Source organism: Malurus melanocephalus, unplaced genomic scaffold, assembly GCF_030028575.1.
Source record: "Malurus melanocephalus ecotype Western Australia unplaced genomic scaffold, MMel_1.1 scaffold_304, whole genome shotgun sequence".
In the NCBI taxonomy this organism is placed as follows: domain Eukaryota; kingdom Metazoa; phylum Chordata; class Aves; order Passeriformes; family Maluridae; genus Malurus; species Malurus melanocephalus.
The window spans coordinates 441018-466800 of NW_026623536.1; positions in this window are offsets into that span (position 1 = coordinate 441018).

Sequence of the window (25783 nt, forward strand, 5' to 3'; positions counted from 1 at the left end):
GATTCTTCCCACACACACTGCTTTCATTAAAGTTCCCATGTGTTAGATAACCCTAAACTATCAGCAAGAAGGAACAGTGGGAAACATTTCCTTCTGGCTATGTATGACTGGATATGCGAACTTTTGTTAGGTTTTAAAAATTCCATGTCAAACAGCTTCCCTCAAAATGCACAGATGTCCATTTGTGCAGCTCAGGGGGTGAAAAGTTTCTGCATATTCCGGGAATAGAGCTACTTGTCTGCACATCCATGAATTTTGGAAACAACTGGCTTAATCTATTTCCAAAGGCTGAGTTCACACTGTATTGTAAYAGATTGTTTCAGTAGGTCACAAAGAACAAGAACTCAGGGTCTAGAAGAAAAGTCCCTAATGGGGGCTCTCAGAATCTGCTGTTGTTTTCAGCTGCAGCCTTGTTTTTCAGAGCTCTGCCAGCACCAGCAGCTCCTACTCACAGAAGGGTCAGCAATTTGTTCAGTTTCTTTTTGGCCCCTTTTACAAAGCACACAGTTCCCATTCTGCAGCCCACGTTCTGCCTTTGTTCATTGTCATTAAAATGTCTCTGACAACAGGCAGGCTGAAAGGGGTGTAAATGAATGGAGACGCTGCTCCCCTCTTCTRTTTGCTGAACTCCAGCCAAAATCATCACATTTCATACATCCTGAATAAAATCATAAATCCTTCCCCATGGGGAGCAGGGTGTTCCCCTTGGAAGTTGGCCCACAGTTCCAAACCACTTCAGGAATATAGGCCAGGTTTCTAAAACTGAAACCGAGGCATGTCTGATTTTTTTGTTATACATAACTTTTGCTTCCTTTTCTCTGAAAACAATGCTTTGCATGCTTTTAAAATAATATTGTCTTCTGAATGAAGACACTTAAAMTGTGCATAGCTGAGCTGCCAGATGCTATAAATTGTCCCAGCTTGACTGGACATGAGGAATCTATTCCACCTTATGTGCAGAATTTCAAACCCATTTTATATGCAGCCCTATTATGCTGAGAGATTGTTGGAGATTAGTTGGATCTGACCTTTGATACATTAAGTGACCTATGATACATTAAAATACTTCTGTTTTTTCTCACAATTTTCATTACTAATATTCTCCTGGATAGTATAGCCCACAATATATTCATATATTAGTGAAACTAAATTTCAAGAGTGAGAACACTTGAGCAAAACATCCTCAGGCTTTTGGGTATTCTGAGGGAAATCATGGATATAAATGAGCTCTTTTTTTCTGTATACACATGAACTTTTCCCCGAAAATAAAGAGGCAGATACTTCACTGAAATTCTGGTAATTATCCTCATATATAACGTGAAAGTAATGATCTATCAAAGCCCATAAAATAAGTGAAGTCCAGTAAATATGCAGCACTTGCCAGAAGTCAGCATGTTTTTCTAAAACCTTTACTTGCTGGGTTTTGACTGATTCAGTACAGCGGGTTCATTAAGTCATTAAATCCCTTCTGTGCATTAAAGATCTTCCGCTGTTCCTGGCACACACTGGCACTATGTGCACATTGGGAAATTCCCATCTCCCTGTCCAGGAATATCTATTTCCTTTTCAGCTTGCACTGCAAACTCAGCACATCTCAGTTCTGCATTCATGTCTATCAGTGACTTGTGCCAGCCATCTCATTCAGGAACAGGATTGTTTTAAACTACAGAAAATTTGTTTTTCATCACATTTTACCTTCTTTTTATTTTTTTTTCCCATAAACTGAATGTGAAGGGGAATGCTAAAGCATTCCAGAATCTATCTTATAATAATTCAAAAATTGCAAACCCAGTAGTAGCTATCTGATATGACAGGGCCTGGAGTTTGTGTTTCAGCATTGCACAGGAATAGATTTAGCACSTTTAGGATCAGGAAATTGAAAAAGCAGTTTACAATCACTGTGCACCAAACCCTAAAGCTCCACCAGATGCAGGAGGCTCAGACTCAATTTATTTGACCTATTTCAGAATTCTTGTGCACCCTGAATGRCAACACTTCTCACTGAGGGTTTTCCAGCTTCTGCCACAGGACTCAATTAAACAAACATYAGCCAACCTCTGACCCCACACGCATCTTTAATGCTCACATTATTTGCCCATCTGTAAAACAGACAACTCTCAGGCCACAGCTGCCACAGTAACTTGGATAAGGTGTCTCAGAGAAAACTGCAAAACTTAGGTTATGCAAGTACCAACCGGTTTTTCTAACCAGCAAAAGGCTCCTTCTGAAAGGAACACAAGCTGAAGGACACTCCCACCTGGGTCTCAAGAAGATTTTGCAATTATTTGTTATGTCACAGGATCCCATGTTCACCTGCAGCCACTAAAATCCTTAGGAAAACACATCAAAATTTTAGCAACATTCCTAGGAAGCAAGGGATAGGCTTAGGAAAACTGTTTCTGCAGTATTGCCCAGGGGTTGCCTGCAACTACTTCATTCAAACAAATCTCATCACTGATTAAGCTGTATGATAGGGTGAGTAGCATTTGAAGGGCTGAGGTGTAATTCCATGAGTATGCTATCCCTCATGCTCTGTGAAGAAAGGGGAAATTATTGAGGTTATCCACCATTATAGAGAAATGTGATGCCTGGTTTTAAAATTATTTTGCACTCAGTCTTTTCCTGGTTCTCTGTACTTGCAACATCTCTGTGGTGAATTTCTGAACTTAATGGGGGRTGGATGGGAGGAGTAGTTTTATTGYTTCCTGGCCATAAATGAGAAAGCAAAGTCATTTTTAAAAATCAATTACCTGGAAAACACAGTGTCAGAGCTTAATATTTTTCCCCCTTTATTTACTAAGGGGAGTTAAAATSATTTGCTCTAAACATAGTCCTTTTTACTGTGGAAACACAAATTGCCCGTCAGGTTCATTGTCACAACAGCTCTGCAGAACAAAAGCAAAGCTTACTTGGTTTTGGTATATTTTGGGAAAAATGCCAAAGTATAAAATCACCTTAGCACTGGCACACACATCAGATGATACTCACAAGGTTGCCCCCAGAGAGAAAGATCATGGTATGGTCCCTGACTGAGGTCCAGCTGCTGGTCACATATTCTTTGTATATCATTTACATATCTTTACATACACCTATATAGCTATCTTTGCATATCCTAATGTAAAGGAGTTAGATTCCCTCTTCACATGCCAAAAGTCATCCTCATTTTGGAAACTCAGGTTACAGTCTGCAGGGATGAATGCAGCAGAATATGGAAAGCAACCTCGATGGGCCCAGTCAAGCTGAAATCGAACTACAAAGGTCTGTGTCAAATAAACATCACAGAAGTCTCCAGAGATGAAAGAACCTCTTCATTCCCATCTCAGAGAAAAGGGGTAAAAGAAGGAGGAGGATACCAAAAGATGCAAGCCTGTGCTCTTCCAGAAGGAATGTGAGCCAGCATTGCCTCCTGTGAGAGTCTGTGGATTATTTACCACRGTCTAGCTAGCCCTCAAACAACACAAGAGCCTAGGAGTAGACACATGATGAATTTTTCCTCTCAAGYAGCCTACTTGAGCTACACTCTTGTGGGTTTTGAAACAAGGAAAACCACTCCAGGAAAGAACAGTGCAAACCATATCTCTAATTTAAATATATTTTTCTGTATATTGCACTTGAAATTGAGGCTGCATATAAACCACAGATTTTGGAGAGAAATTAGATAATTACAGATGGGAAATTATGACACAGAATTTAGTGAACATTGAAGAGCTGTTTCATACYATTTAATCTCATCTTTAAAAGAAAACTGCACATCAGTGACTGACAGATTACAATGCTTAGGCTTAAGGGGAAAGAAGATGATAGGGCTCTTCTATTTACTCTTAAGTGAATCTGCAGCCAAGTGCTCTAAGGAAAAACACTGTAAGTCAACTCAGCATCTGCAAGATCAATATAATTCTTTAAGAGGAAAAAGCTCTCTGTTTAACTTATTTTTCTCCCACAGGGGACTGTGTCAKACTGTTGCAGGAAGCAGTAAATTGCAGAGTTTGTGGGCTCTGTTCAGGCACAACAAGAAATCATTGTAATTTAAGTGATGAATCATTGAAATCAAGTGATTCAAAAATATGGGAATCCAGTAGAAAGTATTTTTCATGTTCTGAATTGCAGCGTCAAACTGTGTCAAATAAACCACACTGCTTGAAATCCAGATCTGCATAGCCTGAAGTACCAAGCTGAATATCCAGTCCTGACAGTCTGTRATGAGTTGAAGAGTAAAAAAACACTTTTCTTGTTTCCATGGAATATTTCAGGAYTCCAGGAAAACTTCCTGATAAGAGACCCCTAATCCTGAGACACTGCTGAATTCACATTCATTTGGTATGGGTATGGCAGAGCTCTTAATTCACTCCCAACTTTTGTGCAGGAAAAGGAGCTGTGGGAGACAAAGCAAAATCTGGACAGAGAGAAAAGAAGCAAAAAAAATGGCAAAACCATCCCAAAATCAGATGCATCACATCACCYTTCCCCAGCAGAGGGACTGGTAATACATTCAGGAAAAGGAGATTGAAGAACAACACTGAAGTCACTTTCTGTGTGTTTAGGGATTGCCATTCCCCCTGGATTATTAATCCCCCTGGAGCTTGTTGGATTAAATGAGGTTGGCAATAGGGACTTATAGACTGGATGGAGACATCACGAGGTTGAGCAGCAGGGGRTGAGGAAAGGCCTTCAGACTAAGGACAAGAAGGACATTGACGGAAGAGGGAYGCCCTCATAACTGTTCTAGGAGTGCAATTTTGGCAACCACACTCTGAGGGAGCTGCTTAAGGGAGGACTGTAGTTGTCATGGACAAGASATGAGGAAAAGCCCAGTCAAATATTTCAGCTGGATAAAAACTGCCCTATCACTGAGTTAATGTAAAACAGAACCAGCAAAAGGTAGAACACAGGCATAGGTCAAGCTGAAGACAGATTAGGGCTGACAGCTTAGACCATAGCAATATGTACTCTGATTAAGAAAGGAAATTCTCTTCCGAATGGAATTGAGAGAATGCGTCATTTGGCTTTTTTTTTTTTTTCCTTTCTTTAAAATGTTAGCATGGAGTACTTGATAGCTCCTGTGAAAATTTCCTGGCATGATCTTTAGTTGCATGATGAATGCCTAAGCTTAAGTAAATCATCTTCAGAGAAAAATTAGAGATAATGGTCAAAGCCCTGAGGAATTAGTTGATTTGATAACTTTCTGTACAGTGTCATGATTCTAATGTCTGATATCTCAATGCTACAGAAGGTCAATGACTGAAAGCAACTGCTGTCTACTTCCACATGAATGTGGAAATCCTCCCTTTGCCATAGCCTTAACTTCCCATCCTTGCTGTGAAGCTGAGCTGGCCAGAAGACAAGAATCCCTCATGAAAAACACTGAGGTTTTGGCATTTACCATTCAGACAAAAAAAGGAGGGATTTCAAAATATTTCACCACAGGGAGAAGAATGTCTGTGAATTACTCCAGAGCAGCATGGAAAGCACTTGTCCAGTGGTGATTCAAGTCTGTTCTCCTCAAGTTTTGTAGCAGACTTTCCAAAGAAAGAGGGGAAAACATCCAAATATTCCTTTTGGATTCAGCTGTTCCTCTGAATAAAATTAAAATAGGAGGCTGAATGTTTCCTTCTCTTTTAATGAAAGGTCATTATCTACGCATTCCGGAGATAAACTATGGGAAACATAAAGCAGGGTGATTTCCAACTGAATCAGTGAGGATGAAAGATGATGAGAAAAGTTTTTGTATCTAGTGTACAGAGCATAACATCAGCTAAAGGCTGCACAAACTGCCAAGTGACTTMATACCAGACATAGAATCATTTAGGTTGGAAAAGACCTCTCAGATCATGGAGTCCAAYTGTTAACCCAGCACTCCCAAGTCCAGCACTAAGCACATATTGCGGCACAAAGGGTGACTGAATCCAAACAGCGTGTGCATCCTACAGGGAAGCTGAGGCAGGAGCAGGATGCCCAAATGCCATGCAGTCACCAAGTTAACATTTAAGACTGTGTTGGCACCCTCTGTAAGCTGGTGTTCAGCTCTTGGGTAGGGGCTGAAACCCTTCATGTTCTGGTTAATCTGCCTTGAGTAACTGCAGCTGGTGTTCTGGAAGAAAATGACTCTGAAATGAATCTGTAGCATCTCATAATAAAKGTTACYGTTATCCAGCAAGCAGTGTCCAGGSCTAGCCCTGCCCAGTGCTCCCAGAGACTCTCAGGAATGCACAGGAGGAGGAGAAACTTTCCATTTAAATACCTCCTGAATGCTTTCATGCTTTACATCCTCCTCCTTTCCTTTTCCCAGCTACTCTGTTCTCACAACAATTGAGACTCCCCAGTAAAACTTGTTTAGTTGYCTGGATATTTTTCTGGATAAATTTGCTTCATGGTTAAATGGCTCAGAATTCTTCTTGTTTAAATCCATCTTTGGAGAGATCTGTAGTAAAAATGAGGCTGCTTTTTTTTTCATTTTACACCTAACTGGCTAGTTTCTGCATGCTTTTTAAGGCCATGGCACAGAATAATTTATGTGGTTTTATAAGGTTACATAAAAGTTATAAATGCCTTATGTAAGTATTTGACTTGTTCATAGTCAATGAGAACTATTTGTACACGTAAGGCAAGCAAGATTTATCCTGTAATGGGTAATCCTTTCTTCATTTAATAAATAATCCTTTATTTACTTTTCCTCAGTTCTCAAAGTCAGTCTTCAGAACCTAAAAAAACAACTCATGACCTCATTACCTTCTCCCCTCATGGTGCTGGAAGCCYAGGGATGACTGAGCTTATGTTAACATGTTTGCAAGTAACCATTCAGCCTTTTTTTTCCCTCTCCTTTGAAAAAGCCCTTCCAATGAAGGCCGAGCTGAGGACTGCCATGATGTTCCATAACACAGAAACCTCATGGGGTGGGATTGGAGGAGGAAAAATTAATTTCAAAAAGAAGCATTAATTCTAGAATTAACTGCAAGAACTACCACTTGGTAGTTCTTGCCCTAAAGTCGTTCTGATTTCAAACTTCAAAACCTCCTTGCTGCATGACAGCACCATTCCCAAATCAGCTCCWTCAGCTTTKAGAAGTCTGCTGTAAAGGGAAAGAAATTCTGCCTGGACTAAAAGACTTCCTATCCAGATGAAAGCCCCTAAAACAAAGCAACAGCACTTTGCARTAGATCATCATAAATATTGACGTGATTTATTTTAAAGTGCTTACTAAAATTAGGCTCCTAATCCCATGKTGAAGCATTTAAATCAATGCCTTTTCCAAAATGGCAAGTATTCAACCAGTATCCCATGAAATATATGGTGGTTTTGGTGACCAGCACTTTTGGATGTCAGGCTATTAATTTATGCAGCCATCTTTCAGCAACCAATTTTGCTTGACCCATATTTCAAAGATGTCTTATAAAAGCTGGAGAAGGAAGAATTTTAAGTCCTGGCGACACTACAGCAGTTACTATCAATGGGGCCTTGATTTAGTAATCATGTTGTTGTGAAACAGATCATAAGATGATGTTGTGTAAAAAGGGACAAAATAACTYGTAAGGCCCCTTTTCTTTTTGGTAAATTATGTACAGTGCTGCCTGTATTCCAGTTCCTGTAGCATGCTTCCTACCATCTGTTTTCCATTTTTCTTTAATTTCCATTCATGCCCTTTGGCCTATTCCTTGTGTTCAGAAGAAAACAGTAATTAAAGTTGACATTATCTCTTGTGCCTTTTCCAGACTACATAAATTGAAGACATTTAGGTTTTTTTATGGCCTTATAACTTGTCTTGTATCTTTTAATACAAGATCAATTTTACTGTTATTTTTGAGGACCTTAAAAACTGTCAGGTAGTGACCAGTTACAGACTCTTGCTGCCCACAGAAAYTAAGAGGTTTGATTTTCACTGTATTTGATTTCCATCATTTCATTAGCACTGTGTTTACAGCAAGCTCCTCACCCTGTCAATCCCCACAYGAGGTGAAATTCAGCACAGGCATCATTTCTGTCCCACAAACTCAGAATAACTATTTGTTTTCCTTCACRCCTACAGACAAAAAGATCTTCTCATTGTATAAACAGTGTGCAAAAACAGCTGTTGCCCTGTTAAACAGTTGTACACTGCAAAGTACAATCACATTCAGTAATCCTGGACCTGCTCATATCAAAATCAAGCCATATTTCATTACAATAGCACCAAAGTCCTAAAATACAGCCTTTCTGTGACACTGGAGTTGTGTTATATGGCCAAGTCTTGTGTTCTCTGGCTGCCTTTTTGGGAGCCGTATATTTGAAATGTGACATTTATATATAAATCACCTGTAGGGAAAGGGAAATTGGGCTTTTAAAATAATATATATATGAACTCTTAAATGATTTCCTCAGTAAATACGATCTTTCAATAGATCCAGATAGTGCACAGACACAATACACAGCACACATGACATGTGTTTGCTGTACACCAAATAGTTAACTAAAAACATCTGGAAGATGATGCCCTCATACCAGCCTTAATAAAAGATAAATAGAATTTAGAAGCCAGATGTTAGCTCCTCAAATACATATGAAAGATTTGTCTCTTAATTCAAGCATTTCTATGTGCTACAAAATACTTCAGAAGTCATAAAGCATCATAGAAAAAAACAAGAAGAAACGGTGACAGAAAAATGAGGTACAAAAATTATATTAAAATAATAATAAATAGGAAATGCTGGGCTATGTAATATTCCTGTCATTAATGGAGTCATCCTTTGGACAGAGAATTATACACATTATATATGCATGAGCAGGTGTATGTGCTTGCTTATTGATTTTCTGTATTTTCTCCTTATTTTAGACACATTAACACAGTATATGGTAATGGACTTGGTGMCTTCCTCAATCTCACTTTCCTTTAGCAAAACAAACTTCAGGTTTGTTTGACATTTATGAAAAAAAAGAACAAAACCACAAAACAAATAAAACCAATAAGACCCACAAAACAGGTTGAACAAATCCAGCTGCAATGCCATTTCTTTAATCCTCTGCACCGATTTCAGACAGCTGGATATCAAAATTAGTGCATTTAAAAACACAGAGATTTGCTGTACTTCAGTTCAGCACAGTGTAACCGTTGTTGGCAGGAGCAAGAGGCAACTTGGTGGAAAACATAAGGATAAAAACCAGCACTGGGCTTGGAACTGGAGACTTCACATCTGACAGAAATATCAAYTTCAGTGGAGCTCCTACAACACTCRAAGCAGCACACACCAGTGAGTTCTGTGCCAAAGATATAATTACCAAAACCAGTGCAATCAAATATTCCAATGAAAAAATAAATAAAAATCAATATAAATCTGCTATGCCTCGTTTACCTGGTAGAGGTGAGATTGTTATTTAGCAGTCTTCTGTGTCACAGCTAGTCCTAAAGTTACTAGATACCCTCTATTTGTTATTTCTGAAACATCCTGAAAATCTGTCAGGATAAATCTTTACTTAAGAAAAAGCTTCATAAGTATTATGAAAGGGTCTTTTTCCAGTTTCTCAATTGTGAACTGAGAAACAAAATTYATCTTCAGTGTAGGGCATGATGGGTTTTTTAGCTTGCTAACAAAAGGGTGGTTTTCCATCAGCTTTTCTTTGGTCCATCTCACAAAATCCTTTTCAGAAGCCTAAAGACAAATATGTAGATAGTGGAATTGAGTTCCTTATTTCCACATTCATYCAGTTCCCCAATATCATATCCTCTGCATATTTCATCTTTCCTCCCACTTATTCAAGGGTATAGTGAACAACATTGATATCTCCACTCTGATTAAAGCAGAGAATGGATTCCTTGCAAACATGAACGAATGCTACACAGAATGAGGATGTATGTAACTAGAAATACAGCTTGTTTCTGCAATATTCATTGCATCCAGATCAATAAATCATTCAAATCCTGTGGGACTTCAACTTCCCGAGGTGCAGAGGTCAAGCTACAGTGGAATAGCAAATATCAGTTTCACACAGATGTGCAATTAGAACATCTGTTTGTGTCTTCTCTGCCTATTAAGATGTTTGTTCTGTTAATTGTAGGCAAAACATAAGTAGCCATTGTGGTTTTGTTTTTGTTCTAACATGGGGAACTTTGCATCCTATATTCAACTTAAACAAGCTGTCAGCAAAGCAATTAGTCACTGCTGTATTTTTAAGAGGGAGTATCAAGCTTGGTAAAAAAATCAGCTCACAGATGCTGATTAACCTGGAAATACTTTGCTACAATTTCTGCCCTAAACAAAGAACAGTAGAGACTTGTCAGTTTGCTGAATCACATTTTTTTGTAAGTTTAAATCCASTAAGTTCCTGCTCAGTAGCAATGAAGGGAAAGTTGGTGGGATTTTACATGAGAGTTGATTTCATATGAGTGAAACCAAACAGCATAATCTGATCTGTCTCAGCCGCCAGCTTCACAAACACCTCCATCTGTGCTCAGCTCTGAGTTTGAGAGCAGTTTGCACATTCTCATCAGAACGGTTGCACCCTGCCAGCATTTGCATCACACAGAGTGGAAAGCACTGTAAAKGAAACACTATCCACGGTGGTAGGAGCCTGGCGAGTGGAGCCAAAGCCTCAGAATCTACTCATGCAGCACAAATATTTGCAGGACGGAGGTATTACGAGGCGGAGGAAGCAACACAACTGGAACACCAGACTGAGAGTCCAGAGTCTTCTCCAAACTGCTGTTTACTTATGACAGGATCTTGGCATGYTCTTTAAGTTCCTTTTGTCTCTGCTCCTCTATCCATCTCTGCAAAACCGGTTAAGATCCAGAGATGAGAACCAGTTTTTCTAAGTGCTAAGCTCATTATTATTGCTCCTTTGGGGACAAAACTCCCTTACTAAAGAGGATTAGGATGCCAATTGTCACTTACTGGAGCTAACAACACRCAAACTTCACAAATTCATGTGCTTTTGCTACCTCTGCTTTTAACAAATAACTGCAGTCTCTTAAAAGGATGCACAGTCCAACTATGTGAATTGAAAACCAAAATTCCATGGGCTTTCTTGCATTAATGCTGACCTCAAGTGCCCAAGGCAACAACAGATCCTCTGGGTATCACYACCCACTTGGGAAGGGACCAGACAGACAGAATCTTTGTTTGCCATGAGCAGACCTATAAATTATCTTCTGCTTCGCCTGCCCTCTTAAAAGTGTAAGTATTATTTTTCCACCAATTATTTCTCAAATGGATAATCATTAGAAATGTCAGTAAAATAATAACTCGAGGGTGCTTCCTGTTAAATTTCTTAATAACCACATCCTCTGCTAATAAACACCTAGGCCTTTGGCCTCAAGTTTATTTAGCCCAGGATATGGGTATTATTACCTCATTAAGAGGAAACACCCTCAAGATATTATTTAAGTACCTCCAGAAGGAAAAACAGCTGAATGAAAAGGATGTATAGGCCAGCTGTTTAAAATTGACCAGGTAAGGCAATTTTACATATAAGTCACCAAAAATTAGGTTTACATTGAATAAAGGGATATTTATTTYTAACATGATAGCATGCAATTACCTGGGTGTTTACAGAAAGAAGCTGAGGGTATGGGAAAGTTAAGGAACGACCCTGATTTAAATATCCTGGGCACTCAGTATTTAGCAATACAATGATAATTACTGKCTTTGWTATATTCAATTTCTGCTGTTATGATGGAAAACATTGGYRACATTTYRTKTGACTTTTSYACTTCAGAAAAGGCAGCTTYTAAATGAAATGTGATGAAGCTGTTCCTATAGCACCATTTCTTTATCTCATGTACTTAAAATCTCAGTATGTGGGCAAATTTTTGTAAACTCCAAAGCTGGGATATTAAGCATTATCATATCCTTTTGAATAGAAACCAATTTAAAATAAATCCTTAGCCATGTTTACAGGACCAATTAGATATTTAWACAGTGCAGCAYCTTTTTATATATTGACTAGATTGGYRCATTTTTTCAAAACAAAACTCTGTGTGTGTATATGTATATAACTAATTTTTATATTTTAATGATGAAACAAYGATATTTAGCAATTATATAAACAATTAGTCTAAGTGTTAGATATGTTCCTCAAGAACTAAATATTCTATGTATTTTCAATGCGTATCATGACAATATTCCAGTGGAAGCAGAGGTGGGACAGAGGCTCTCATTTCATTTGGCTGAGACCCCAGGAGGGACTGGTGGCTGTGCCTGCCCAGCTTAAGGAGGGCCAAGGGACTGGTCGCTGTCCTAGAACACAAGAAAAACTCACCAAAGGAGACACTGAGGAGGAGGAGAATAATGGGGGTTCCACTAAAGGGAAAGGAACTGGCAAACCACTGAGCTCTGAGCTCATCCTGACCTTACCTATCAGTGTTTATGGCATTAGGGCCTTGACTTTCACAGGCCACATCGCCATCTTCCTCAGTGCTCTTCTCCAGAGCCACAGAGCCAGGTTTTGTAAACAGTGACTCCATTATCCACAGACAGAATATGACCTCAGGCAAAGAGTATTTAGGAAAACCCACTTTAAACCATGAATGCAAGTGGTGAGCCAAGTAAAAATGTCATTTTTGCAGAGAGTACAGAAATGTGGTGTGGAGAATATCGGTATCCATCAAAACAAAAACTTTTTTTATAGCCTGCCTCTCCAGCACCTGCTTTTATTTGTCTTCCAGCCCCTCAAAAGGAGATTTCTGTGAATAAAATGGTTTTGTTTTGTTCTATAGATATAGCAGTGTGGATCATAACTCTTCTGCTTATTGRATTAGTTTACAAAGTCAGGCAGTACAAGGGAAGCCCAAATAATCCTCTTTATTGACTGCCACATTTCTGCCAGAGGATGCTGCTACTGTTGCAGGCTACCTTTGATGCAATTACACCACAGAAATATTACATATTTAATATATGCTTACATACAAAGAGAAAAAACAGTAAACTGGCACCATCTGAAAAGAAAACATTGGAAAAGTGCAAGAAATCATTACAAGTAGAAGAGAAGAAACCCACGAGTGCACTAAAACTCAGGAATTCACAAGTAATCCTCAGAGGACAAGTCTAACCGCAGAACCACAGAATGGCTGAGTTGGAAGASACCTTAAAACCCATCTTGTTCCACCCCATGCCACAGGTAGGGACACAATTCAATGTCCCAGGTTGCTCAGAGCCCCATCCAGCCCGGTCTTGAACACTGCCAGAGATGGGGCAGGCACAGCTTCTCTGGGCAGCCTGTGCCAGTGCCTCACCACCCTCACAGTGGAAGAATTTCTCCCTWRCATCTAAYAGAAATCTGATMTTTTTCAGTTTGAAGCCATTCTCCCTTGTYCTGTCACTACATGCCCCTGTAGTCATTGAGATGCTCAAARTCCATTGTCAGCCATTTCTCTCTCTCTGGAGTTTTTGATTGTTTCCTGCATTTGAGTCTAATAAGAGGTGTCCTCTTTTTTTCTTTATTTCCATGTAAAGSTGGCAAAATACAGAAAGAGCAGCATCTTGACCCTCCCCTATAACTTTATACTTGCTCACTGGACTCTGAGCCCTCAAACTCAAGACATGGGCCAGCACAAGAAGTGTCAGTGGAATCAAGCCCTGAAATTAGGCTTTTAGATAATGAGCTGATGTTTTCCATCTCAAAAAAACCCTGCAAAACAGAAAAACAACTCCTCCCTTCTGTTTCCCTACATGCCCATTTTGGGAATGTGTRCAATAAATGATTTCACCTTTTCTTKCAAYCTCAGAACATTGACCTCCCAGCACAGGAGAAGTGATGGACCTAAAGCATGTTCAAGAGTCAGATGTAGCTGCTGGGTTTCCTACCTGAGCTCTTCCTTGCCTGAGCAGCAGCCAGCTCTGGCAGCCTCCTGGCCAGCATACCAGAGCCCTGAAGGAATGGCATGTTTGTAAACTAAACAGGAAAGAGGAATAAGCCAGACACTTACATCACCTGACAGATGTCTTTCTCAAGCATGCAAGTTCATTTAAGGATTTGCCATGGCATGTGTTGACTCAAATCAATAAACAAATGAAAAAAGTAAATAAAGAAGGGAGGGGAAGAAAGGAAGGAAGAAAAGAACGAGAGAAAGGGAGAGAATGGGTGTCATGCTCAACATGTTTTGCACCCTGTAAAAAGGAATTAAGCAACTCGGGCTCCCCACCCCCTTTCTCCCTTTATGTCTGGAAGTGAGTCCTTCTGAAACACTATCGCTACTGGCAGCACAGCAACACATAATAACATGGTAGCGACACATAAAACTGTCAGTCTTCAATGGAAATGGATGGTTAGGCTGAGGGGGTAAACAGACTAAATCAATTTGAACATGCATGTTAAGGACTGTGAAAGGGCAGAGTTTAGYGCTGCTAAGCTGGAAAACATTTGTCTCTGTCTCGTTGTATTTCCCTGCCATTCAGCGGCATCCACCCACAGGCCTCTCGCTTGGCTCCAGTCAGACTCCATGGCTGATTAATGGCAGCTGGAGGTGTCCAGTAATTTCCTCACCTAATAATAAACTACAACCCAAAACAGGGGTTCCCCTCAGGCCCACATTTAACACAGCTCTACTCACTASCAGGAGAAAGCCAATTACCCTGTGTCTGCTCTCGTCTTTGAGACAGTGAGCATTTGGCTTTGAGAGGTGACTTGGTCGGTTTTGGGCACATCATCTTTGTCTGCAGCAGGGTAAACAAAGCTCWGAGAGAATCTCTATCACTCTTACACAAGGATCATCAAGGGGAAAAAAAAGGCATGGGGAGTGTCATTTTTGCGATGGGAAAATAGTCTCTCCTCCGACAAATCTTAACACCAACATGACCTTAAAAACAGAGGGACTTTCTTTGTCTTATCCTAATCCCAGGGTCACCAACACACACAATTATGATTTCACTGGCTGAGGCTTAAGCAATCAGTCTGGCTCACCACTTCCTACCCAAGGGTGCCCAATAAAACATTTTATATGAAGACACATCCTCAACAAGAACTTTTCCAGATTTTGTTAGCAATTAAAGCAAAGCCTTGTTACTGAAAGAGTKGCATGGATTTCTGTACTTAGTATTAAGGCTACAAAGACAGTATTGTCTRCGTTAGATATCAGATTAATTACACAGTATCACCCTTACATTAGTAACTGTACTGGTTTCATATTCAATCATTTATAAAACATGAAGGGTTTTTTTCATGTTATTTAGGTGGATAACAGCTCAACTTCTGTACAGTTACATAAATAAATAAGGGATGCATTTTTATCTGTAGATAATTGATAGAAGTATTCAGAGTATGAAATATCCTATCAGTCTTTTAGTTGACAGCAGATTAATATATAAACATGCATGCAAAACACAGGATTATTCATTGTGCACCTGGAATATGCACCTGGAATACCCCCTTACAGCCCAGTCCTCCACACTCCAGTACTARGAATATAAAAAATTCAGTTTCTATTCCACAACAAGAAGAAGGGAACGCTGAGTATCCSAATTTCTTGGTGAATGGACAATTGCAAGCAATGCAGGTGCCAATACTTCTGCAGTAGTACTTCCTCACTATAGGAACAGGATACATTTGGTGCCAAAAAGGAAGAAAATYGTGTCCCATACTGTTTGACAGGTTCTATTAATACCTGCAATTCATGATATCTGTCAAAATCGGAAAAGCAAAAACTGCATATGCCTATGTGAACATGAATGTGCTTCTCCACAGGAACAAATCTAATTAACATGTGSACACTGAGGGAAGACTGTCAGACACACACAGACCATTGCTGGCAGTGTCTGGTCACACAGGCAACTGCTGGCACTAGGGGATTAAAAGGTAATATAACGATTTCTTCAAAAGTCTTACGACAGCTTGAGAGGAAACTGATTTTCCAGACATCTGTGCAAATGGATTTTCCATTCTCTTCAAAGGTTTTTTCCTATCCCTYGCCTATCTTCCCTCCCTGAGGCACAGATCATCAGGAAGAAATTTAAAACAGTTCTGGACTWTGTTTTTATGCTACCCCTTATACAAAGAGATAATGTCATTTCTGCCACAGATGTCACTACCTATAACTTTGCAATATACTAACATCTAAGTAAAGAAAAACGTTGAACAAGGAGACAAATGTAGATATGAAATGAAATACATTTAGGAAGTGGTGTTTTTATCAATGTTAAAGCCATTCCACTGGAGATGCTTGTACTAACCAGTAAACTATAAGGACAATTTCAAGAAAAACTTTAAGAAGTTGGAAAGAAAAGAGGAAGTGGAAGAGAAGATTTGGCTGTCTCAAATAGTAAAACTTTTTTTTTCCTTCTCCCACTGTTGTTCTAAAGATACACCTACCTAACATTTCTAATCATGTCACTTTTCCTACTTCAAGAGCCTGTGTATGTGGCRGGTCCAGCCTACAAATAAGTGATTACAGAACACTAGAGCACTAGAAACTGCCATTCACAKACACAGAAATCCATGTAGAAGCACAAATTTCTTAAATTCAAGGCCATGTCACAGAGGATCACTTTCTAAGGCACACACACACAAAAGCTTTCTGAAGAGTATCCTAATCTTCATGACTGATGAGGAGGCTTCCTTCCATGTTGGACAGCAGAAGGGAGATGCAGAGACAAGAGTTATACATTCCCAAATTTTGCCTTGAGAGCAGAGCAATCTTGATTACATTTGTCTTAGCAACAAGCAACCGCGACTCACATTACAGAGTTAAGTGGCCTCCTAATGCAAATTGCAATAGYCCCATTTTAAGAAGTTCCAGAAGGATTCATATCTAATTAGCAAATGAGCTGTATAATTAGCATCAGCCATATGATAACTCAGACTAATGAGTGCTCTCACATTGTCAATAATATATAATTGTGGTGGCTTGTTACGAGCACTTACTATATTATGCTTTATGTTAAAGAGCAATAAATATTGTTCTCTATATATTAATTATATGTTTGACATGTCTCTGTTACCTTTGCAACAGTGGTTGCCTCAGTTCTGTTCTTAGGACTCTCAGACTAATTTCCCACCTGAGTCTCACAAGGGGCCTTTGCACATATGTCAGATCACGCTTTGTTCATTTCATTGGGAAATTTTGTTTGGAAATGTGAAACTTCTTCCTCCTAACAATTATTAGAAGTTATTATCATGAACTTGCTTTTTCTTTTTTTCAGTATGCAAGATCTTGAGAGACTACAGGGTACTGGTGTGCTTTGGGGTCAATAGTAGTCAGGCAATTAAAAACAAAAGAATGTATAGAGAAAATGGGTTTTCTAAAGAGTTTCTGTCAATTCAAAAGTCTGTGGGACAATAGAGCACAAAGTAAGGCAGAGCTCAAGGAATGTCCTTCACACTAACTATTGAATATCAGATATTATTACTGATATTCCCTGCAGGTTTTTTTTAAGCGGGGAAAAAGCAAAAAATCAAGCCTGACTCTTCCCCAAAAAGGTTCCAGTTATTTTCTTTACTACCAGTAGTATTTATATGACTAAAATACTCCTAAATGCAAAACTTGCAGTAAAAGTTCTGGCCTGTTAATCTTACATACACTGAGACATCTTTGTAACAGCTGAACAACTGCACATAAAATTCAAGCCTGATTTACTTTCCTCTCCAACTTCACCATTTCCTGGATTTATAAARTATCATATTCTTATGAAATTACTTAATTAAGTCGGATCACAGCTGCCATATGACTGTGTACAAGAGAAAACATGGATCCAACTACCACCACCCCCATGTATTTTGGAGAACAAGAACATGCAGGGATTACTTCTAATCAGACAACATTACTGATCAGTGCACAAGTGAACCCAAAACTGAGCTCAATCATATCTGCAGCTTATTTGATAGGCCATGTAAGTCCTCCCTATAAACAAGATACAGTTTATGGCAAAAGTAACGTCATCCATTACACCAACTGCTATTTTGAAAAAAAAACCAAAAAACCCTTTCAGACACAAAAGCATTGAAAATCTTGTGAGGGTATTTTTTTTCCCAAATAAATCTATCCAACTAATAAAATCTGCCTCTCTCTTCTAATCTTTCCTCCCCAATATCCTTTAAAYACCATAGCTGTAACAACAGTGTGTTTTTTTTATATATCTTCTGTCTCCTTCTTCTCTATGAAATGAAATATAAGCTTCACATCTGCAAAAAATGGTTGTAAAGCTACTCCTGCATCCACATTCAAATCCCTTCTGAAACATCTCCTTTGCCATGAGGATTGCTAAAAACAAAGATTGCTGACGTGCTGTGACAGCTGCTCTGCTTTTCTCTGTATTTCAACTGTTGGTTACAAAAAGCCTGAAGAAATTGGGGTTTTTTATAATTCTTTTTCCTGGTTTGACATCTGGCCCAACAGGCCTGTGGTTCATGATCTAGGTTCCTCAGCAAAATAACCAAACAAATAAATAACATTAATAAAGGTCATCTATATGAAAGCAGTGGAGCCCCTGCATGCATTATGCCTTATATGATTTGGATCTTCGTTAAGGACAAAAAAAACCCAGTTTCAATTAAAGACCTCTTTTATCCAATGCCTGGATGCTTTCAAAAAGAGAAAAGAAATTTTAAAAGGCAGTGACACAAAAGTAACATTGATTTGCTATAGGAAGGTTGTATGAACCTCATTTGCATCATAGTCCTTTCTTCTCCAGGTTGCACATAAAAACCATTTAAGAAATTTCTCTTCACCTACAGCAGCAAATCACATGCACTGTTCTGGAGATTTCTCCCCACAACAGAGCCACTTACTTCAAACTTGATCTAATGTCAACCAGAATTTTTGATCAACTTGAATATGCACAGGATTCCTCAACAATTTTAATGGAATTACGGAGGAAGTGAACGTCAGTTTTAAATAGTGTTCTCTCCTCACTCAGGAAAGCTGAGAGGTGAGAGAAAACCTTGGCATTGAGTTGAATCTGCCCCAAAGATGGATGTGGGCTTGCATTTGTTAGTTTTATGTACTGAGGCTTAGAAGGCAGTTTTTGARCCCGGGGATCTCTCAAAGCTGGGCCGTGCTAGAAATAGGCTGAGCTCTTTAATGACCTCCCCRACTCCTTCAAACGCATCTCCTAAAGCCACCGCAGCACTCCCTCTGTGCCAAGATTGCATGTTCCCAGAGCACAGGGGGAGTGAACAAAGTCCAGAAGAAAAAGGAAAGCTGCTCTCCTGTCAGAGCCTCGGCTTATCTCAGCAGCTCCCTATTTTTAACTCGATTGCAAACGATATCTGTGATCAAAGGGCCAGAACCCCTGGAGGAGCTTAGGCGAACAGCGTGGTGGCCGCAATTCTTCCTGATGATTTGTAAGCAGGAAAGGACTTTTGACATGAAAGACAGTTTAAACAGCACAAGAATAGCAATAAACCAGCTGTAAAATGCTTAACATTGCCCTTGAACTAATGCAAATTGTTCCAAACAATTTTCTTTTTCTTTTTTCTTTCTTTTCTTTTTTTTTTTTTTTTTTTTCTTCCTTTTTGCAGTCTCTGGGTGCCCTGCTGGGACATTTAAACAGTCACATGCTCACCGTACAAAAGCCTATATAAGTGGGGAAATACAGTGCACTAATGTGTTTAGAATAAGGGAACCAAACAAGGGCCACAATTCAGATCTGCTGCCTTCCTTTCTTTTGTTTGAGAAAGTGTTCATTAATGACAAGCTTGTTTTGGATACTGACTGAGTGTCCAGACAGAAATGTTGAAGGGTAATTTATTGGCTTAAAATACTCAATTAAGCTATTGAAGACATAGTTAACAAAGTGAGTAAAAACCTGAATGTTCTGAAAGTAAATTAGTTGGGTCACTGAATATTTTAGATGTTTAGAAAATGGCAGTATTTACTKTCTGAGTTCCAGCAATATTAAAGAAGTGTTTACAGCAGTGATGTTTCAAGGGCATGCCCTCTCTCCCTGTAGAAATTATACTACAAGAATCTTACAGAACCCTTTAATATCATCTTAAAAGGCATTTTTCTCTTTTTCYTTTTTTTTYCCCACATGGATGTAAAGYAGATTTTTWATTTCCAGCAATGACACCTGCCCTTATAATTACATCTATCCAGCAATTAGTTATGATATTTTAAGAAGTTCCAAYATGGAATAAAATACAGTAATCTTGTAGTCATTAAAGATAGGAAAGATCAATGAGATAATCAGTTCCATTTCCAAAACTTTTSAGTAYTGGATATCTCTGTAAGGCAGATTAYATCAGCTTTTAAAAGAAAAYACCAGTAATTAGAACTYAATTTGCTGGTGTACATATACATGTGTGTTTAATAAATTAAAATTCTCCGCTACGTATCTTCACCTATTTCTATTTCTTTCTGATTTGTTTCCTTAAAACAACATTTTCTTTTCTTCCCCCTCAAAAACGTTTGTTCTCCCCACTGTTTTTCAGGTCATTGTACAGTCTTATCAAGAAATTAGGTATATTGATCAAACACAGTATATTTCAAAGAACTCTTAGGTATACATTTCACTCAGGTGGAAGAAAGTGGAACATAACTAAAAGTTTAAAAATTATGTCCTAATCAACCACCCTGACTGGGGGGAAAAGATGGAGAGCAAAGGCTGTGCTGCCACATGAAAAAGACACATTGGAAATAAAATCATCAAAAACAAATAAATATTTTACTTCATTTTATGAGCGGTTTAAAAGTCTTCAATTGGAAAAACTTAAGTTTAAATTCAGGAAAGTCTGTGAATTCATCATTGAATTCATAACTCTATACTGTATTTTAAATCATAGGACAGTCGGGCTCAGGAAAGTCCATGTCYGTAGGCACTTTTACAATCCCTGTATGTCACCTTTCAGTTTCCCTGACTGCCCTTATTTATAGAATTCAAATTCATMCAATTAGCTTCAGAACAGTGTGGTAAGAAACACTGTTATTTAAACTCTTCAGCTGAGGAGAGGGAAGAGAGCACTGTCCATCCACAGTCAGAAATATAGTTTCTGAGCAGCCTAGGAAGTGCCCTCAGGAATCCATATCCCAGTACATCCAACCATATTTCCTCATCCTCTAGGGATTTCTCTGTCTGAAGATGAAGGATATGCACTCCAGCTAAATCTGAACAGCGTGGGAACCTCTTCAGCTCTCATTTCTGGGGATACTGTAGCCCTTCACTGACTATACCAAGCACATGGGTCTAAACTAACATTGTTTGAGGTCCTGGGGGCAACCACTAAGCAAAGCATCTAAAATGTTCTCAGCTCTCAAATATGATGTCAATGAAGTATAGTTGGTGAATATTTGCTGTTGAGGCTCACATTAGTGTTTCTTTCATTCAAATGAGCTCATACTCAGTAAAAACCTGGTATTGTTCTATTTCATGTAAATTTTCAATGACTGTAGAAAAGCTGCAAGTATTTACTGACCTTTGTTTTATTCTTTTGCTTCCCATTATTTTTATTTCACGGATGTATTATGAAATAACTATTAAATTTGCAAAGTTTTACAGCACCTCAAACAACAAGCAGGGAAAAAGAACTGCCTGGCTTTGTCTCTGTTTTCCTCAAGACTAATTTCTGCAAGTGCTAGAGGTTAATAGCACTTATTTCATCCATTGCTTGAATCTAATAAAAGCACTGGGGCATAACATTCTGTAAAACCAGGCAATAAAGGAAATAACACTAATGTTAACCTCTAACATAAATGTAGTGGTAATTGCCCTGGTCTACTTTTGAAATGAATGCCTTTTGTAGTCTCCCAAGTGGCACTGAAAAAAAATTCCTATATTCTAGGCAGCCACCAGTTTCCCAGATGGAGAGCACTCTGTRTTATCCATCCCTTGTTGTGCCATAGTGCACAAAGATGTCACACAAAGGATTAACACATTATTACAGCTATAGGAAGAGAAATCGCTGGTAGCTACCTTAAATTTATGTATTTAAAATGCAGAGACAGCTTTCTGCCAGAAAAAAAAAAAAAACTTTTTGCCTCCTTTCCCCAAAATTTATGCAGAATACATCAGAAAGTAAATTAGGTATTTTACATCAATTCATAATGGCACAACTATTCTGTTTTATCCCAATACTATTTCGGTTTTAAATAAACTGTTTTTAAAATTGTATTTTATGGTTTTCAGGATAAACCTGCATGTGTATCAATACTGAGTTTTTATAAATACTGTCATTATCTTATATTTATTTATAAATACTCTCACTTCAAAGTCTCCACTGACCTGAAGGGTACAGCTCCACTCTGTGTGTGCTGGTACTACATGTGGAAACTAGAATTTCACAAATATTCACAAAATTATTTTCAGCATTAATTTTAATTACCAGTTGTCTTCAAGCAGAATAGGAAAGAATGTGGACACTCACAGGTCAGGGTCATTACTTAGTACCCTCTCACCTAAAAATGATCCTCACCTAATCCTGTGAATGATTTTCCATCCTGTTGTATAAACACCTTTTAGAGCCACTCCTTATCCCCTCCTGGCTTCCAACTTTCTCTGCACACAACTCCCATATCCCAATCCAACAGGAATATCCTGGAGGCAAAAAGTCTCACGTAACACCACTCAGGACCTGAGCAGAGCCTGAAATATGTCACTCCAACTCTTTGTACATTTCTTTGGTTTATTGTCCTTTTTACTACTGGAGTTTCCTGAACACTCAGGAGATAACATTTGGTGGCAATGATTCTGTTGTAGYTTTTGAGCCTCACCCACAGCTCTGAAGAAATGCTCTTATCCTTCCCTTGGGCTCTGAATGATTAAATAATGCTACAATTCCATTAATTCAGAAGTGTCATGCTGTGACCACACATTGCAATTCTCTAGAACATTTACTGCACTGAATTCCACTTTCTTTAAAATCCTTCCTATTATTCAGTACCTTCAGACAATCAAGAGTTCTGAATCAGATGCCAAGCATTTACTTGGTGGATACAACCTAACAACTGATGAGAATAATCAAGGATATTCTTAGTAGGAACTGCTATTTTGTTACTATACGTATTAATTAGTAAAAGGAGAAAAAGTGAGGTGCAGGATGGTAGTTATTKTAATCACATGGGAATGGAGTTGTGGAGGTGATCTTTCAAGGAATTAAAAAAATAATGAGAGAAAACAACAACAATACAGAGTAGCAGGTAACTTCTGCTGGATGGCTAAAATTTATAATGAAAAAAAATGAGCATGAAAAACATTTAGTGTTGCATACCCAACTTCTCTGAGTGACTTTGGATAGACAGCATAAGRTCAAAATGGAGAAACCTGTCTATGCATCCGTTGCTCCATGGGCTACCTGATATGGAAGGAGACTGAGACTGTTTGCTGTGCTGCCACACTAATACTCTTCAGACGCATTACATTCACTAAATTCTTTTCTAATAAGGCAAGACAGCAGAGTTCTTTTCTCTTGACATTTATGAAGCCTGCAAAGTGGAAACAATCAGTACTTTGTCAACACCTGACATTTAGCCTGACCTTTTTTTCATAATTGTATTAGAAGGCTAAACTAGACCCCAGAACATTTGGAAACCAGCTGGATTTATAAACAGTAAAATATACTTCAGCCTACTATGCTCAACTGAGCCAGTTCAGGGAGGATTCCTCAAAATTTAGCTGTGATTTTCACAAAAGAGCAGCATTGTAAGGTACAATACAAGCTTTTTAAGGAAAAGGACCCCAAGGYCTGTGCATAAAATTGAAGTGCAAATGTAGTCTTTCTATCACCATCCACACAAACTTACTTTCCGACTGAAACACAATTTCCTGAAACTTTTTTGTAGAAAGTCCTCAAGAACTTTTCAGGCTGGCATATCTCTCTCACATAAGACACAGATAAACTGCACTAGTGAAAAAAAAACCCATTTGGAGTGACGGATTGTATGATATTCATCTATGTATTTTGCTTATTTCATGACTTCATCATATTCAGAGGTCTCTTGCAAGACATATTCAAGTGGAAATGTGACATCCAACAGCTACACTGTATGTAGGGACTGATTACATCTGTCTGCAGAACAGCTACTCTCATCTTCATTGTTCCAATGATACAGGGCATGTTCGGGCGCAATGCACGTATCATCCCTCTCTACCTCACAGACACTTCACTGTCTTCCAAAAGCAAAACTGTAGCCTGATTAACATCATTCCCAGTTACTTTGTCAGTGCAACCACAACTTTCCAGAGCTTACTTGTTTAACTAAGAGGCTCCCCATTACCCTTTGTRAAAGCATAGTCTGGAAGGAAGGAAGAGAAAGGTATTGGAATCGTGGGTTTCTCCACAAAGTGTGGGAAGAGCTATGCCCCAAAGAAGCATTTGAACAAAATAATCATTCTGATGCAAGAAAAACAGTGTTATTGTAGTAGAGCAGCTATGAAAGAAGGTATTCTGCTATACCTGCTGTGAACAAGGCCCCTGCTTTAATTATGTCTGAAGCTTGGTGGCAAATATCCAATCCCCAAGTGAAGGGGGAAAAAGGAAGCAGTATTTTTTTTCCATTCATTTAGTTGGCTGATTATTCTGAGTCTTTGACTCTTTGACCTTTTGTTCCTTATGAATGTGCCCTGCATGTACCTATAGGGTCAGCTTMGGCTGACGGAGAGCAGCTAAATCTGGCTTTGTACAGTGCTTTAAACACTCTCCACAATGCCCAGCAGCTGCCTCCTGCCCTCACTTTACTCCAGTGCTGAGAGACTTCACTCCTAGGAGCTGGTGAGYKCTGGGAACTGGTKGGCATSTTACAAAAGCAAAGGTTTTTCTTCYTCACAAAACACAACAGCCAGCATTGCTGTGAGACCTCCTGCTTACAGGACACCAGTGCTGGCTTGTGACTGACCCAGAGATGAGCTTTGCCAGTAAAATGACTTCTAACAACCCAGACTCAGCAGACTCGGACAAATAACAGTGTTATATTGTTGGCCGTGCACAAACAGCACTGACTCATGCCTCTAAGGAAAGTCCACTGTCCAAAAGGACCCTACAGCCAACTTTTAGGGCAGAGATCTCAAAAATACTACAGAAAGCATGACAGAGAAAGTAAAAGAAGGGAAAATTCAGGGCAAGATGCTTCAGAATACATTACTTCAAAAGCCTAATTGCATGGGAGGATTTTGGTCCTAAAGATCAACTGCACATTATGTTTGATATACTGGGCAAACACAAYTGAAACTCTCCTAATTGAAGCTGGAAAGAGACGCCAGCAAAAAGATAGAAAGGTATGACTTCAGGAAAGCACAGGCCATTTTTGTTAGTGATGTTAGCCTCTTTCATTCTGATGTATAGCCAGGAAACCAGGGAAAAGGAGTTTCTAAATCAGCATCTGACTTGGATGACAAAAATCAGTCCATGCAAAGAACCTGTGAACTCTTCCCTTGAAGTTGTAGCAAGCATGATCTATTCAGCAGGAGTTCCAGTCATGAGATCTGTGTCCATGAAAGAAAATTGCACCATGATTCCTAATGCCTAAGCAGCAGAAGTGCCAAGCATAAGCCTTTGAGAAGGCTTGTTTTGCAGACCTGTCTGTGAACCACTGTACTTTCTGTGATCCCCAATCTAAAACCAGAAAGATTTGTGTATTTCTACCATTATTGGAATACAAATTATGAACATTACAATTATTTCTCTATTTTTACTTCTTCCATCTGTGCTTTCCTCTCTGCCTGTTACAATCTCCAGGCATTTCAGCCTCCTGTAAGTCCATTAAACTCAGCGTATTCACAGGACCTGGATACTCCCACTCACCTGGGTATTCCAGAGCTGAGCAGCTGCAGTAACTCCAGCATTGTTGATTCTATGTGATTTCATTTTACAGTGTAATTAAGCACCTAGCCCTCACTCTGATTAGAGCCCCACAAACAAATGAATACATTAGGTTATAGACCAATATGCTCCCAAA